This window comes from Protopterus annectens, chromosome 5.part0, assembly GCF_019279795.1.
Source record: "Protopterus annectens isolate FY-2018-M chromosome 5.part0, PAN1.0, whole genome shotgun sequence".
Lineage (NCBI taxonomy): Eukaryota > Metazoa > Chordata > Ceratodontiformes > Protopteridae > Protopterus > Protopterus annectens.
Genome location: NC_056735.1, coordinates 1,352,461,296 through 1,352,477,004, shown reverse-complemented (window position 1 = coordinate 1,352,477,004; position 15,709 = coordinate 1,352,461,296). Strand labels below are relative to the sequence as shown.

The 15,709-nt window shown below is 39.9% G+C and overlaps 1 protein-coding gene across 3 annotated transcripts in view; it reads left to right on the top strand.

The window, feature by feature from the left end:
• RAB30 (RAB30, member RAS oncogene family) overlaps nucleotides 1-15,709 on the top strand; it is a 994,958-nt gene that overhangs the window by 68,539 nt on the left and 910,710 nt on the right. The window contains exon 3 of one of the 3 annotated variants that reach the window (XM_044071147.1): nucleotides 15,207-15,274. The exons of the other annotated variants lie outside the window; for them this stretch is intronic. The gene's annotated coding sequence lies outside the window, so the exon portion shown is untranslated. The remainder of the gene's footprint in view (nucleotides 1-15,206; nucleotides 15,275-15,709) is intronic. 3 annotated transcript variants of the gene reach the window in all.

Genomic DNA, 15,709 nt, shown 5'->3' with positions numbered 1-15,709 from the left:
GAGGTAAGCTGAGTGTGTGTTTGGGAATGTTAGAGCAAATCCAGCTAAAAAGTATGAATCACTCTGATGGCTGCCTTAATGGTGGTCATCCCTCATCCTCTTGATTAGGAATAAGTGGGCTGATTGGGTGAGAGGTGGGCTAATAAGTAACAGGTAGCAGGGGTAAAATGTGGGCAAAAGGACTAATGAATTGGCTAGAGTGATTTGCATGTTATGTGGTACTCTGTTCTTTCAGAATTCATTTGGAATATAAACCCTATTGAGGTTAGACCACATCTGTTATGTCTGTGTGTTGGTTAATAAGCCTGCTGACTTGATACTGATTGCCCAGCAGGATTACCTTTGGGAAGCTGTTTCACTGAATTTGCTACCACCTTGGTGAGACATCACTATGGCCTGACCAGTTTTACATGTGCTCACAAGCTGCTAAATTTAAAGTGGTTAGGTACTGTCTGAAAAGAAGTTTCTCCCAGTGACCAGTTGGTCTCCTAAGAGCTCTTGGAACAGACACAGACTGTAATACTATGCAAGAATTTGCAAGAAAAGCAAAGGGTTATACTCCTGCCTTGTCAGGACTACATTGAATTCAACAAGCACTTAAAATCCATAATGATCTCTCTCTGCAGGAACATGCTCCTGCTAATGCAGGGAGTGTGAATGCTGTCAGTGGGTATGATGCCTGCCTTCTGGCACATTAATGCATGAGGTCTGTGTACCTGTTTGCTGTGGTTCAATCAGGATGGGCATCACTTTCAGTAAAAGGTATTGCATTGGGATCTCCCTTGTGCATTCAGAGTATTTTCCTTGGTGCTAAGGGACTTCATAAACTAGGTGAAGTTCTTTCTGGTCCTGACTGGAGTGGGTTGTCTTCATTACAGCAGAATTGAGCACACATTAGTATTAGTTAGTTTTGGGGGGAAAAGGCAGGAGGTTTTGACTTTAGTACCTGGGTGAATAAGTGATAATGTCTTTTGGTCCTTATGGCACTCTGACCTTACAGTTTCATTTGCACATGTTCTTCGTGTTTCACTGTTGCAGTCATTACATTTAGGGTAATCTGCTGGCATGTTGCCCTCAATCGGCCTGAATAACAAAGTCTTGGGTCTTGCATCAGTTGCTGTCTCTTCTTCCATGACGTCAGGTCATCAAGGGTAAAAAACATGCAGCCAACGCCATTTTATTCAGTCTTTCTTGCCGCGCGGTGCCCGAAGCAGAAGCAGTTTGCAAGTGCCGGTTGGCCGACTCCTGAAATTTTCGCATTCGAGTTTCAGAACCGAAGACTTCAACCTAAAGCTAAGTACCCCGTTGGGGAAACTTTTTTCTTGTTCCTTACCAATGTCAGTAAAAGTTAATAATTGCATTACTTGTGGGAAGCAAATACCTCATAAGGATTTTCAGTTGTACTGTATTCCTTGCCTAGGCCCAAATCATAACGTGTCTTGCTGTCGGTTTTGTGCTAGATTTAACCAATGCACTATTAAGCATTGGTATAGTTTTGCTTCTAAATATTTTGGATCAAGATTTAATTATCCTGAAATGTCTTCGGTTAGCAAGCCGACTACCAGAGTTCAGAAAAAACGCAAAGAAAAAGACAGACATAGACCGTCGAGGTCCAAAACCGATGACAAAGCTTCTCCTAAGCCAGTCGCTGGTTCGCCGGTACTCAGTGAGGTGCTTTCTCAGCCCCTGATGCTCACTACTTTTGAGTCGCAGGCCTCTACCAAGACCCATTCATAGTCCATTATGCCGTGAGATTATCAGAGTATTGACCCCGCAGATGTCTCTCCCTTGGATGGGTCCGGAGCTGCTGAGTAGGCATCGGCTTCTGAGGGTATTTTCAGGCCTCAACATTTTTATATTAAACTGACGCCAGCCTCAAAAACAAGGTAAAAAACATCTTCTATGTCTAAAAAACTGATGCATGAACCACGTGCACAGGCTCCAATGCCTAAAAAACAGATGATCAAAATGGCCGACGACTTAATTACCTTGACCAGGGGTTTTCAACCCCCCCCCCCCACCCGAGGAGCTACGAGGCCTAGGCAAGGCACTGATTATGAATCTTCGGATCAGGTTTACATTCTGATCAGGAATTTTGTATTCCACCCTATGAGAAATCTGATTCAGAGGAATCCATCCCATCTGCATCTCCTCCTAAGGATTACTTTTTTGGAGAGACTTTGCATACTTTAAGGGAACATTTCCACTGGGAGAGTCAGGACTTCTCTGAATCAAAAAAGAGGCTTAGGGATTTCCTTCTTCTTCCTCAGCATAGGCCTTTGGCTATACCCCCTGTTTTAGATATTGTTGATGATGTGTTTTCGGAATCAAGCATGGCTCCTGATTCCCTACATCTGGCTCCTAGTAAGCCAGACAGATATTACAGGGTTCCTGACTCCTACAAATATCTATTAAAAAATCCTGCTGCTGATCCAGAGACTATTTCTCAGGGTCCCAAGGGTGTAAAGGTCTCTACAGCCAAAAATCCTATCCCCTCTGACAGAGATTCCAGGGCGCTGGATAGATGGGGAAAGAAGGTTTATACGTCTGCTACCTTGGAAATCAGAGCCTTAAACTGCCAGTTTCATATGCTTAAATATCAACAGCATGTTATGGGCTTACTGAAACAGAAAATTATGTTGATTTCTGATTGTGTGGAAAATAAAGAGTTGCAGGAATTATTGCATGCAGCAGAACAAGTTGGAAAGCATACTTTGCAATGTGGTTTTGATTCCTTGGAGGCCTCTTGCAGGGCCGCAGTTACTAGATCTGTGATTAGAAGGCATGTCTGGCTCAAGGAGCAAAATCTGCCTGATCATGTTAAAGCTAAATTGTTGGATGCTCCCTTGCAGCATGATACTCTGTTTGGTAATAATGCAGAAGAGGTTTTAAAGAAAATGGAAGATAAAGCTAAATTTATGCAAACTGTAAAAGATTTCTTGCAAGTGCAGCCACCCAGGTTTAGTAGGCACTGGCCTACTAGAAATTGGTCCTTTCCTGTGTCCAACAGAGCCACTCAAGGCAAATCCAGGCACTGAAAAGGCTCCAGATACCAATCACAGGGTTCTTACAGGTCAAAGCAATGGGGTGCCTCCACCTCCAAATCTGGAGGAAAGAAAGCACAACCCTATAGTAAGCAGTCTCAATGACATTCCTCTACCATCACCAAGTGCTTATCTTTTGGCAGCCGACTTGGGGGGAAAACTAGCACTTCATGCTCAAAATTGGCAGTTAATTACCCAGGACAAGTGGGTATTGAACATAGTATCCCAGGGGTACAGATTTCATTTCCATACTTTGCCAATTCCAAACGGATGGCCAGATCTGCCAAAAAATCAGTGGGCAGAGGCTCAGAAACAAATTATGTCCCTCATGGATATGGAGGCTATTCAGCCAGTACCAGAAAAGGAAAAAGGACAGGGTTTTTATTCAAGACTTTTCCTGGTACCCAGAAAAGACAATTCTTGGCGTCCAATACTGGACTTATCGATTTTGAACACATACCTGGACATTCCAAAATTCAAAATGCTGACTTTACAACAGCTACTGCCTATGCTGGGCAGGAACGCTTGGTTAGTGACTCTAGACTTAAAAGAGGCATACCTGCATATCCGAATAAGGGAATCCTGCAGAAGATACCTCCGCTTCAAGGCAGGTTTTTCGCATTACCAATTCTCTGCACTGCCCTTTTGCTTATCTACTGCACCCAGGGTCTTCACAAAGTGCCTCGTACCAGTAATTGGATTATGCAGACAAAGAAGCATACAAATTTATCCTTATCTGGATGACTGTCTCATTCAAACAGTGGACAAGGACACTCTTCTTCAACATCTGGCATTTGTAAAAAGACTTCTAACATGCCTAGGGTACACAATAAACGAAAAGAAATCCCAACTGGTACCCTGTCAAATAATTACATTCCTGGGTGCAAGCTTGAATACAACTGCCCAGATGGCTTACCTTACGCCAGACAAACATAGGCAACTGACTATATATTTCAAACAAATGGCAACAAAAACCCAGTTATCTGCAAGACAAATTCTGCAGGCTTTGGGGTTCATGGCATCCTGCATTCTACTAATTCCATATGCGAGACTGCATATGAGGAAACTTCAATAGTACCTAAAAAGTTTATGGAGCCAACATTGTCACAGTCTGGAAACAATGATTCCTCTCATTCCCTGCCTACAACAGGAGTTTCTTTGGTGGGAAGAGACATGTCACCAAAACAAGGAACTTTCATTCTCTCTACCCCCTGCCACCCAAACTCTAACTACAGACACATCAGACTATGCTTGGGGGGCCCACCTGGTGGGGAGATGCATTCAGGGCAAATGGAGCCCAAAACAAATGCATCTGCATATCAACCAGAAAGAGATGCTGGCTGTTCAGAATGCTCTGACAGCCTTCAAGGACTTACTTCATCCAGGACAACTACTGATAAAGATGGACAACACCACGGTTATGTGATACATAAACAAGCAGAGGGGTACACATTCCTACCCCCTTTGCAGACTAGCCATTTCATTGTGGAACACAGCTTTGACTTGCTAAATACATCTTCAAGCTCAATTCCTGCCAGGAAAACAAAATACTCTGGCAGACGACCTAAGCAGAAATCTTATGGACCCGCACGAATGGAAACTGGATCCACAAATCTTCAGCATGTTAACACAGAAATGGGGGAGCCCAGACATAGATCTATTTGCCTCTCCCCAAAATTATCAGTTGGACAAATTTTGCAGAAGAACTCATCACAAAAAAGCATGGAAAGTGGATGCCCTATCCTTCAGTTGGAAAAACCTGTCAGTCTATGCCTTTCCCCCTCTAACTCTTCTCTCCAAGGTCTTACTAAAAGTCAAACAGGAAAAACCAAGAATGATCCTAGTTGCTCAGGAATGGCCTCGCCAACACTGGTACCCACTTCTAAGGAATATGTCTCAACTTCTCCCTTGGTACTTGCCTCAAATACCTCAACTGCTGTCTCAGCAGAACAATCAAATTCTGCACACTCATCTCCAAACTCTGAACCTTGCAGCATGGCTGATCATTTAATTATTCAAGCAACACCTCTCAGTAAATCTGTGATGGATGTCATTTTGGAAGCCAGAAGGCCTAGTACTAGAAAATCTTATGCTGATAAGTGGACGAGATTCTGTGCTTGGAACCAAGCACAAGGAACAGACACAGCAAAGCCCAATATTCCTCAGATTTTACAATATTTGACTGAGATGCTTGACAAGGGCCTATCTTTTTCTTCAATAAAAATACATGCCTCTGCCATCTTGGCTCAGTATCTTAGAGGGGCCAAAAATTTAAGGCCTCCCAGAAGATCACCAACTTCTGCATGGGACCTCAATTTTGTGCTGGAAAAACTCACCCTGCCTCCTTTTGAACCAGCAGCTTCTGCGGATATAAAATTTCTGTCTTGGAAAACAGCTTTTCTCTTGGCAGTCACTTCAGCAAGAAGGGTTTCAGAACTACAGGCTCTCATGGCTGCAGAGCCTTTTACTATTTTTTAACCGGACAGGGTGTCCCTCAGGACCAATCCTTCTTTTATGCCTAAAGTGGTATCCAGTGTGGCTCTTAACCAGACAATTCACCTGCCAACTTTTTACCCAAATCTGCAGAACAAGGGGGAGCGGATTCTGCATTCATTGGACGTACACAGACAACTAAGATTCTACTCAAACAGGACCAAATCTCTAAGAAAGTCTGAGCAACTACTGGTAGCATTTGCTGCAGGGTCAGAGGGGAAGGCTATATCAAAGCAGATTATTTCTAAGTGGATAAGCCACTGCATTCGTTTCTGCTACTTGCACCATGGTAAACCTGTGCCCAAGGGGATCAGGTCTCATTCCACCAGGGCTGCCTCTACCTCAGCAGCTTTTCTCAGAGGGGTTCCAACCAAAGACATTCTAGAGGCTGCTACTTGGATCTCTGTTCATACCTTCACAAAGCATTATCATTTGCCTCTCCTCCAAATCCAGAGCAGGCTTTGCCACTGCAATTCTGCAGGGCCTTATAGCCACTCCTAATGCTGTTTAGTTCCATCCTCCCATCCATAGCTTTGGGATTCTACCCAAATGTAATGACTGTAACAGTGAAACACGAAGAACATAGTGCAGTTGTGTACACTTACCATAAATGTAGATGTTAGAGTGTATTCACTGTTGCAGCCCGGGTTACCCACCCGCCATCCCCCTTTTCTATAACTTTTCTTTCCTTCACTATATACTAAAGCCTTTGTGGTGTATTTGCTGTTAGATGAAAGTAAAGTTTATGTTGCTAAAAAGTGCATTTACATATATTTTTGTTTATTTATATATTTGCTCCCCATTTGGGGGGCACCTGACATCTGGGGCAAGAAAAACTGAATAAAATGGCGTCGGCTGCATGTTTTATACCCCTGATGACCTGATGTCATGGAAGAGGAGACAGCAACTGATGCATGACCCAAGACTTTCTTATTCAGGCCAACTGAGGGCAACCTGCCAGCAAATTACCCCAAATGTAATGACTGCAACAGTGAATACACTCAAACATCTACATTTATGGTAAGTGTACACAACTGTACTTTATGAAGATATGTGTATTGCATTGGAAAGTGGGCCCCCTATGAATTCAGACTCCTATAAACCAACTGAATGTCTTAATGCTCAGTCAGACAGCCAGGCCATGTTGTGGTAGGTGGAGAAGCAGAGCATCATTCATGTGAAACCCCTAGAGTGGAGAGGCAGTGGTGGTCTGACAATAAGCCATAAACTAAGCACCATTTACATCACACAGAAATCTGCACATGCTTTATTTTAGCTGTAGCTTCTGTTGTCTCCTGAAGAAGGATTTCAGGAATTCTGAATGATCAGGATCTTCTAGAAGTGAAACAATTTAGACACTGACCTTTCATCAAACAGGAGAAAGTGTTTTTTCCTGTTTTGCATGACTCAGCAGAAAGGGGGGAGGGGCTGGCCGTACTGGTAGATGTATTCTCTGCCATGACAGGGAAGATTCCTCCATACTTTTTCTGTGTTCCCATTTACTCATGGATTTTTCAAAACTAACTAACCAACTAACTAAATAAATTAATTAATTAAATAAATTAAATAAAATAAAAAAGAAAGACTAAAATGTTTTCTTGCTACACCATAGTAGCTGAGAAGGGTGTGGTTTCAGGCTGTTAGGTCTATGGCTGTACATGAAACTATCACAGTACAAGTCAAAGAAGTCCTCCTTAGTTGGGGTGGAACCTAGATTGACATCAGTGCTTGGCTTCATATTTAGATCTCTTACGATTACTGGACCTACTAGTGGGCATCTCAGATGTGACTTGAATCTACCAGGAAACATTTCCCTTGTCAGATGTTTTCTTCTAAGTGGAAGAATTCCCCTGTATGATCAGAGATATCCTATAACTTTATTTCATTAGTTTAAAAATGAGCCTTAATTTTCTCAAGCAGCCTTATAACTTATGTTTTATGTCATCAAGGTGTGTGCTTAAAGTACCTCAGCACACCATGGCCTGTGGAAGGTAGAACATTTGCCCCATATTCACCAGTTAAGCAGTTCCTCCACGGAGTCTGTCACCTTTGCCCACCTTCATTCATCTTTTACTTAGACTCTAAACCTCATGAATAACAAGCGTGTTTGTCCTCTGTTTATACCAGATGGTTTGGTGTCTCTTAAAGTATTGAAACTCTTGGCAGATGAAACTTCAGTCTTATTTGTAGTGAACCCTATACAGCTTCTCCTGAAGATGGCATCCCTTGTGACTAACCTACATTTTCTGATGTAAGTAGTTTTATTTTCAGAACTATTTAGCCCACTTATTTTTGAGTTTAAAATCCGGCACAAAAGGAACCCTTCTTATTTTGGATGTGCACCACCAGCACAGGCTATATGAAAGAAGATGAATGAGTTTAGAAGGAAAGGACAGAACAGATGTTTATTTGCTTGCTCCAGGGATAGAGGGACTTAAGCTGTGCAAACCCTGAACAAGTGGATTGCTAACTGCACTGTATTTTCCCATCTGATGATAAACCACCCAACGAAAAACGTTGCTTTCAAAAATCATGCCAGGAGGACTTCCAATGTGGTAGGACATTGAGTAACAACTTAATTCTAGCTCTCCCAGCATGAAAACAGAAACTTGGCAGAGAAAGCCAGTAGACCTAAATGTCTGGGTAAATTTCAGTAACTGACTAGTAAGTGCACTGCCTGGATGCCAGGAAAAAAAAAAGAAATACAGAGGACCTGAAGGAAAATCAGCTACAAAAGGTGAGGAAAGAACACTGACTGGAAAAAGTACTGTAGCTGTTAATCAAAAAGCAGTGCAAGGTTCAGACATGACTTCTAGCATGCTAGAGGAAAGTGTAAGGCAACTGCATATAGACCTGATTAAAATAAACCAAACACTGATGGAGTATATCAACTCAAACAACAAAAGGCTGGAAAAATGGAAGAAGCTTTAAAAGATATTCAGATGACATGATAAAACTGCAAAACTCAGATGTTGAAATGAAGAAAAGGCTGTCTAAATACGTGACTGCACAAGAAGAGATGTTTAAAAAATAATAGAATTAGAGGACAGAGCATGTAGGGAAAAACTGAGATTTTCTGCTGTACCAGAGAAGCTGGAAGGGACAGGTTGTATTCATTTTATGAAAGCACAAATAAGTAACTAGACTGATATTCCATAACAGGAATTCTTAATTGAAAGGGCACATTGTGTGTATGTCCAAACCTGGCTATGAAAAAGCAACCTAGACCTTTAATAGTAAATATGCAATTTTACCAGCAGAAGGAGTTGATTCTGACAAAACCAAGGCAGAATGACATAATACTAAAAGTGGGAGACAGCAGAGTGTTTGTGGAGAATGAGTACTCACTGTACACCAGGCAGAACAGGAGTCAATTTATTCCATTATTCAGGGAATGCTGAGAAGTAGGCATGAGATTCAAACTGCTGTACCCAGCTATCTTCAAAATGTTTTTCTCTGGAGGGACAAAAGCATTTTTGATGAAGTACATGCTAAGGAGGAAATACAAAAGCCTGTCCAATAAAATGTGAGCTGTGAAACAGAAGGGGATTTTGCTTCTGGACTGTGCCAGTAAAACATTTCCCAATGTTTCAATGGAACATGCTTGAGAGAGGGAAAAAAACACAACACAGTTGAATAGAAGAATGGAGAATACATTGGAAACGAAGCAGAGACAGGATTTGGGAGATGGATATGAACAAGAATAAAACCAGAAACTTGGACATTGACAAATGTAGGATTACAAAGCAATAATTACATTTATGAAACTTGACAGAACAAGCAAATCCAGAAATATTGGACTTTTTTGGACTTGTAGGGGTCTCTAAAGCATTTGCCCTACTTCATGTAATTAATGTAACATAGGTGCTCCTGTTTTTTTTTCTTTCTCCCTTCTTCTCTGTTTCTCCTTGTTCAGTTTTAAGAAATGTAGGTACTGCAATGTAAAAAAAAATGGTTAAAGGAGCATGACAAAATAAAAAAAACAGTGTGCTTTTTTTCATTATTGCATAGGGGAATGACTGGATTAGCTTGATGTAGTAACACGTTTTAAGAGAAAGCAAGTAAATGAAAAAGAATACTGAGTATTACAAGGCTTTTTTGTAGTAAATAAATGTATGCTTAGAAATTTTGTATCTGGTTCTCATGTCTCTAGGACACAATCTGATAAAGAGAAATTGCTAGGAGATAATGTTCTCTGAAAGCATTCAAGTGTTTTCCCAGCTGAGACGGCTATAAAGCTAAGACAAAGTCAGACAGCACTTAGTAGAAGCACTGGCTGCACCATGCATCTTGGCTTAGATAACCTTTATTTTAGGTTAGCTCAAGTCTGAGAGTGTGACTGTCAGTTTGGAACATTTGTTCCTATTAGGAGGGTAACACTTCAACATTTGAAGATGTGCATAGTTTTGTGTGTTATATTAAGTTAATAGGTTTTTGGGGGTATTGGGGATGAAGCTTTTAGTAAGTGTTCCACATTTTGCCCATTTGTTCCACGTTATAAGTAATAGTTTTCCACACTTTCAAGATGATAGGTTGAGAGCTATGTTCCTGACTGGTGGTGTAAATAAGTGTAGGACAGTTTCTTTCTGTACAGAAACAATGGCTGTTGACTGGGAAAGTGAATGGTTACACGCACAATGAGAGATGCAGTGGGCAATAACTCATTGAAGGAAGGGAGTAATTGTAGTCAAAAGTGAGTGGTTAGTGACATTAGCAGATTGTGGTTGATAACTAGTGGGTGTGGTTGAATGTGAATTGTGGCTTTAAGGGGGTGGTACTGAGTCATTATCCATAAAACTGGCATTCCAGTCACAAAACTATGAAGAACAGGCAAACCATATAAATGTGTATAGCAGAACTGTAAAAAGAGTTAGAATTCTGAAAGGCCATTGGTAAAAAAAAATGCTTGTAGTACTTGGAGTGTACATACTGGTGGAGGAGGTGATTCTAATACTACATACCAAACCCACCAGGTTCTGTAGTTGAGAACTTCAACAAATACTTCACCAAAAGTATTCTGGCCCTAACAAAAAAAAACGCCCACCATCCCCAAGAGTTATCTCCTATCTCTCACATAAGTAATAAAGATTTATTTTCTTTCCACCCAATCCTTACCAAAACCAGAGAAAAACTTCTTATGAAACTAAAACAGACCACATTAGCTGCCAACAGCTTACCTAAAGATTTTCTAAAAATAGCTGCCAAAGGATTTTCCTACCTAATATCAATCTTGATCAACTGCTCTATTGCAGAACAACATGTCCCATCAATCTGGAAGATCTGTCACATAATCTCCCTCCACAAAGGTGGACAGTCCACCAAGCTCACAAACTACAGACCAATCGCTATGCTGTCCCTCTGTCCATACTGCTAGAAAAGTGTGTACACACCCAACTTCTTCACTATCTCACAACTCGTAACCTACTTGCCAAATCACAGCATGGATTTAGACCCTACCATAGTACCACCACAGCCCTCCTCAGTTTACTATAAACCAGTGTTGTAATGAAGGGAAAATAGTTTTGTTGGTCCTTCTGGACATGTCCAAGGCCTTTGACACCGTTTCTTATAGCAATTTACGGACTGTGCTTGCTATCCTGAAACCTAGCCCATCTGCTCTCTCCTGGTTCCAAAGTTACCTAACAGGCTGTCAACAGGCAGTAAGATGGTGACGAGACTTGTCTTCCCTACTCCCAGATACCCTTGGTGTCCCACAGGGCTCTAGCCTCGATCCCCTTCTTTTCAGCATTTTTACCAATGAACTCAGCACTGCTAGTCCAGTAGTTTCATTTATTCAATATGCTGATGGCTCTGTGCTAATTTGCACAGCTACATCCACCCAGCAACTTCAAGACGTAGCTCAAAAATCCTTTATTGAAATTGAATAATGGCTGGCCAGCTCTCAGCTTATACTCTATCCTAATAAAATCAATCTTATGATTTTTCAACCCACTAGGACTGCAGATCCCCCTACCACCTTCCATATCACAGCACTCAATAATACAAAAATTTTGCCTGTCACACAAACTAAACTACTTGGTGTCCTAACTGACAATAGAATGAAATTTGACTTGCACGTATCACAAATTTTCAAGAAGACACATAAAAAATGGGTATGCTAAACAGAAATAAAAAAATTCTAACTGATAGTTCAAGAGTAGCCATTGCAAGAACCCAACTCCTCTCAACACTCCTCTATGCTTCTCCCATATTTAATAACCTGAAAAAAGTATGATCTGGATAGGCTAGAAACATGCTATAATAAAATAGCAAAATGTTCCACAAACTCCTCACACAGGACACACCACTGTATTCCTCTTAAAAAAAACTCTCCTGGCTAGAATTTCCACATCATCTAACATATAACCAACTAACTAAGGCCCACAAACTAGTCAATCAGTCAGACAAAATCCCTGTCCTACATAACCTAATCCAACCATATTCCAATAACCTCACTCTTTGTTCAACCAAAAAGTTACTAGTACAAGTTAGTAAATCTTCAAACTCTGCAGGAGACTCATTATATTCCTGCTACATAGCAAAAATCTGGAATTCATTACCTCACAATATTAGAACAATAAGCAACGTGGCTCAATTTAAAAAACATCTCAAACAATATTTAACAGACACATGGTGTTGCTCATGTAACTTCCCTGGGTAACCAGGGACCAGCATATCATTTCCTGTATTTACCTATTATGCTACACACAGCTAGTACTATTCTCCTTCACAATACACAGAACTTACTGCAGTAACTCTTCAACTTTCTAATAAATCTCTCCATCTACATCCTCTTATCCATCATCACCTTCCTTCTTCAATCCATCCACTCTAAGCAAAACATAACACATAATAAGTATATCCCCCACCCTGTCTGCCTTGGGTCTATATTAGATTATTGAACTTTTAAAAGTTCGAACACCATATGGTCGACATAATATGTCTGAACCTTAAAAGTCTGAAAAATAAATAAATAAATAAAAAAAAGAAAAAAAAAAAGCTACCTGAAAGGTTAAGCAGGGGGGGCAAGCCCCCCTGCACCCCCACACCCCCCACTCTTTAAATATACCAACTCTGAGATCGCACTCTAGTGCAGACAATGGAAAACTTCCATTTCTGCACTGTACAGAGATCTCTGTTGAAACGTTCGAACATTTACATGTTAGATCATATGGTGTCGACCATATGACGTTCGAACATGTAAATGTTCAATAAAATAATATAGACCCTCTGCCTCTGTCATTTTTGTTCTCTATGTCACTATAGGATAACTTGCATAACAAGAATAACACCATGTTAAGTTCTGTCCTAATATATGAATCTTTACTTGTTAGACTACACCTGTTGTTTTACCTTGTTTATAAAACTACAGCTATGTTTGTATTATTGCTCTGTAAATCAATGGAATCTTATGTGATTGTTATGAACTTATTGTAATTATTGTAATTCTGTTTGCTACTATGTATTCTAGTTATGTGTGGAGCTTTTTTCCCTTGGCCTTGGCTGAAAATAGGCTCTGCTCAGTCAGACTTTCCCGGTAAACAAATATAAAATAAAAATAAATAATAAAATACATCATTTCAACCAGCAGAGCATCATATAATGCTTAATAATGAGGATACGAGAGACCGAGCATCACATGGTTACATTAGTAGAAATGGTAGAAGAAAGCATAACATGGTTACGTTAGTAGACATGGTAGAAGAGAGCATCACATGGTTACCACAGTAGAAAGGATAAAAGAGAGCATTAAATGGTCACATCCATAGAAAGGGTAGAATACTGCATCACAGGCTCACATTAGTGGGAGGGGTAGAAGGGAGCATCACATTGTCACACCAGTAAGAAGGGTAGAAGCAAAGTTATGGGATCTTCATTTAAGTATTCAGTAACATAAAATGCAAAATAGTATGCCTTTAGTACCTACACTTTCCTGAACTACAATGTGAGACAGGCAGAGTAGTGTAATTATGTAAGGTGATATTAATGTAGACATACATTTGGAATTTATTGTAGAGTGTTATGAAAGAATTGAGCAAGGTAATATCTGATTTTATATAATAAACCTAAAGTAATTAAATAAAAAAAAGAAAAATGTACAATATCAGTATAATAGGAGGTATAGCTTTTTAAAAATATCAGTGCTCGTAAAACTAAGAGTTACAATTTCATTGATCCTTTTTGTAAAGTATCCTAGAAACCCCTTACTCATAAGGGATTCTGCATCCGCTCATAATTTCTAACCTCTTGTTTTACTTGCTTTAAAGTGTTGAGAGATGGTTGCTGGCCCCATTTTCTTCAATATTAAAGCTAATTGCTACATTATGAATTACCCCTGAAGGGAATTAAGGAAAGATGGGATTCTGTAATCTTAAGGCCAGCCTGAATTGGAACATCTCCGTAAAATAACTTTATTACAGTTCTCATAATATTGTTAGTTATACATATTGTTTCCATTGTATTCTCACTGTTTAAATCATATTTTAGAAATTATGCAGTGTACAGTCTTTGTAAAGAAATCATGAAAGCCACTGTTTTTTTTTTTTTTTTTGAAATAACCAAATTAAGTAAATACACTTGTAATTAATAAAGTTTCATCACTTTTTTGTGACTGTTAGCACCTTCTTACAGTACTGAAAGGTACAATGTTTTCTGATTTCTAAAAAAAATGTGTTGGATGGACCTCTTGGGCTTTCACTTTAAGCAAAATCATTGTATCTTTTTATGAGTTTTTGTAGAAAGTGCAGCATTTATCCTCCACCTGTCATGAAATTCTTTTGAAAAGAAGCAAGATACTAAACTTTTTGGAAATTGTTTTTTGGAACCAGTAAAATAAAAGTGTTCTTTCCTTCTAGAAGTTTAGCATCACACTACCATAGCTATTGCTGCAAAGTTTGCTGTATAATGTGACCTCTTTTAGGCTGACACTATGACATGATTTTGATTTGTAACCAAAGCTGCTGCCTTCTTCAGTGCACAATGTGACCCCTCATAAGGCATACTAAGAACATACAAGTCACTGTTGTCTCCATTTTGACAAAGTGGCGGCATGCTTATAATTACTGCTTTTCTTTGAGTTGCTCTAGAGGGTGTATTACTGTTTATTTTGCAAAGGCTTCATTTGACTTAGTAGTTGGGTCATGAGCAGGCATGTGCATGTTTGCCTAATGTTCTGTCAGAAAGAGTTGCTAAACTATTTTCTTGTGTTAAACTTCTCTCAGTTGAGGTGTCAACTGACATGTCATGCATCTCTCTAGCAACAGTGTAGTGAGTGAAAGTGTTCATATAAAATTTCTGCTTAGATTGAGCTGCCCGATTATTTTGTTATCGAAGATTGTAAATGTCTTGGGTATAGCCACATCTCCTACACTCCTACTCGTTAACTTTCCTTCTAAGCCTGCAGCTGCTGCAAGAAATGCCAAACTGTAAAGATATGTGATTTCACAGCAACCAAGATAGCAAGCACGAAGTCTGCAGAATCAGCAGACCAAAACAGAGGAAGATATGCTTAAATAATATTTTCTTTAAATGTGTCTTTGGTTTGAATTATAGGAAATACAAAAGCAATTTATGATGATACAGCTAAATTTAGGTGGAGTTGTCTTCGAAGTATTTAAGCTATACACATATATATATATATATAAATAAATATGTTGTTTATTCCTGCAGTCCTGTTCTGATTAGCTGCACTGTTCTGGAAGCCTCCAAGATTTCTGCAACATTGCTGCTTGATACAGGTACCATTCTTCCCTCTCTAATGTCAATGATTGCTCCACTAACAAACACCTTTGGGACTCTGTGGCTTACTTTGCAGTAACTGATTTTTGTGAGTAATGTGTTTCTGCCCCATTACTTGTGTTTCCTGTTTAGCAGTCATAACAGTCTACCTTGTGTGGCTCTGCTGTTTGTATGGTGAAAGCTGCACCACCTTCTGTATAGCACATAGCTGGCTAAAGCTTGTTTAATCTCTGTAAGTTTGTACATTGTTCCCTTTACATACAAATAAATTGCATGTTTTTTATTTCCTCACCTAGTACACTGTAATTGTCCCTTGGCTCTACCTTGGTGCATTTGTGTATATGTGTTGTGTACCACTTACTGATCGTTGGCCCACTATGCTTTTCACCTGTACCATCCCTGGTACTCTCAGGTCTCTTCATTTATACTTACTT